Source organism: Fragaria vesca, linkage group LG6 (genome assembly GCF_000184155.1).
Source record: "Fragaria vesca subsp. vesca linkage group LG6, FraVesHawaii_1.0, whole genome shotgun sequence".
Lineage (NCBI taxonomy): Eukaryota > Viridiplantae > Streptophyta > Magnoliopsida > Rosales > Rosaceae > Fragaria > Fragaria vesca.
Genome location: NC_020496.1, coordinates 33,875,406 through 33,878,128, shown reverse-complemented (window position 1 = coordinate 33,878,128; position 2,723 = coordinate 33,875,406).

Genomic DNA, 2,723 nt, shown 5'->3' with positions numbered 1-2,723 from the left:
TCCCTCATTAGAAGGGCCTGTATATATATATATATATATATATACACACGGAAGCAAATAAACATTTGATTGATAGATGAACTAAAACATTTGATTGATGAGAACTCAGAGTTACAAACTTACAAATTTAAATCAATGCATATGTAAGAGTAAGGGCTCTGTCTACATGAGTATTTTACTGGAGAGAGAATGGGAGGAGAAGAAGAGAAAAATGAAGCCGGATGCCTCTATAAATAGAGATTACAAAAAGTGATGAATAGTAAAAAGTGACTGTTGGTGAATAGCAACTTGTCTGCCACTGAGTAACTGTTGGTCATGTGATTTACTGTTGATGAATAGTGGATTGTCTGTCATGTGATTTACTGTTGATTTCGGTGGAAAAGCTGACTGAGATGGTCTTGACTGGAATTAATCAAACTCAGCATAAGGGTCTTGACTATCTTCATAATCTGCCCATCGTTTTGGTTGATTGGGGGAACTTTGATGACTGTGTGATGATGATTCTGATGGAGAATGTTCTTCGTCATCATCTGTAGATAAATTTGCTGCTTCTTGTAGTAACTGCTTAGCTAGATCTTTTAATTCTTCTGCTTTGGAAGATGAAGATGAACTGGAGGCTTTTTTCTTCCTAGAAGAAGATGGTGACTGATTTGTCTTCTTGGAAGAAGATGGTGACTGAGGAGTTGGAGATGTTAACTGCGAGATTGGAGGGGCCGGCTGAATTGAGTTAAAACTCTTTCAGGGTCGAATTTATCCCACCATTTTACTAGGAATTGTCTTGTAACCATGTATTCTTTAGGTTCAATTTTATATTGCCATTTCAAAATCCAAGGAATTTTATACTTGGCCATGAATTGAAGAGTGGGAGAAAACCTTTTCTCATAATCTGAAAGGGTCATAACTGTAGTAAATCCTGTGACTGCATTCTGGAGTTGTAATGGGAGAAGATCATAAGAGCAACCATGGTCATCCCACCAATTGCAAAACCACATAGGGAACTGGCGATTGAATCTTCTATCGAAATTGAGGAACCACGAATGACTAAAATCCTCGGTTTGATGGAGGAATATTTTATCCCATGCTTCCATGTAATCATGATAGGTAAATGTGATTGTGTCTAATGTGTGGGGAGTAGAGGGGGAATCACCCCATTGGGCTAGCGACATGATTCGGATTATATAAAGGGAATGATATAATATCTTAGATTGGTCTTTTGGATCAAGGATTGGTTTAATGAATATTGACTCGGTTTTATACAGGATGACTTTATAAAATGCTAATGGGGGTTTTCCTGGAGGATAATGAGAGGTTGGACCAAAATAACTTTTTACTAAAGAAACATGATTTTTTAGATGACTCAAGGTGGGTTCAATGTAAAATAGGCCATGCTCGACCCTGATAATGTAAGGGGAGGATTTTTTATAAGTAACTGGACGGTTAGATGAGGAGCCTGATTTGTAAGGGTCGAACTGGTTGACTAAAGCTGATTGGTAACTGGGCATATTTGGACTGAGAGTGCTACCAAGAGTACTATAATGGTTGACTAATGCAATAGGAGAATGACCTGTAAAAAGAACTATATTTGATTTTGACTCAGGTGATTCTGGCTTAACTGGAGAGGATGCCGTAGCTTTTGATTTTCCGGGATTTCTCCCTTTGGATGAGCTAGACATCATGTTGTGGCGCCCTGTAGAAATTCACGAGTTAGGAAATCTGGGATATGATTGTCACTGCCTTTAATGAATGCAATTTCGAAATCAAAAATACTTAAAATTGCTTGCCAATGGGCAAAGATCTGTTTACTAGTAATGTTTTAAACATCTTTTTCTAAAACATCTTTAGCACTTTTACAATCAACTCGGACTAAAAATTTTTGATTTAATAAATCATCTTGAAATTTACTGATACATAAAACAATTGATAAAATTTCTTTTTTAATAGTACTATAATTTGATTGGGTTGGATTCCAAATCCCAGAATGAAAACGAACAATTTGCTCAGGATGATTAGGAGAAAGTTGTTGTTTGAGAGTACGTCCATAACCTGTTTCAGAGGCATCAGTTTCTACTATTTTATAGGAATCGGGAAGAGGGATTCCTAAGCATGGTAAGGTTTTGACATGACTCTTAATTTCTTTGACTAAGGATGTATGTACTGAAGTCCAAGGGGAAGGATTTTTTTGTAATCTATCGAATAGAGGTTTACAATGTTTCCTAAGGTTTTTGTAAAAATCTGCTACATAATTTAAAGATCCTAGGAATCTTTGTAATTGATTTTTATCTAAAATGACATCTGGAAATTTGTCAGCGAATTGTATTGCTCTATCAATAGGTTTAATTTGGAGTTGGTGAATGTTAAATCCAAGAAAACGAATGTTGGTTTGGAATAATTTGATTTTTGAGGCAGAAATAACTAGACCACTATTCTTTATTATGGAAAAGAATTGGTGAAGATGTTTCTAGTGTTAATCAATTGATTGAGAAAAGATTAGAACATCATCAATGTAGACAATGGAGAAGTGACTATAAGGATTGAATATATCATTCATTATGTTTTGGAATTCGCTAGGGGCATTTTTTAATCCGAATGGCATAACATTCCATTCATAATGACCAAAGGGCGTGACAAATGCAGTTTTGTATTTGTCGGCTTCACTAATTTGAATTTGCCAAAATCTTGATTTCATATCAAATTTACTAAAGATAACAGATTTGTTTAATCTG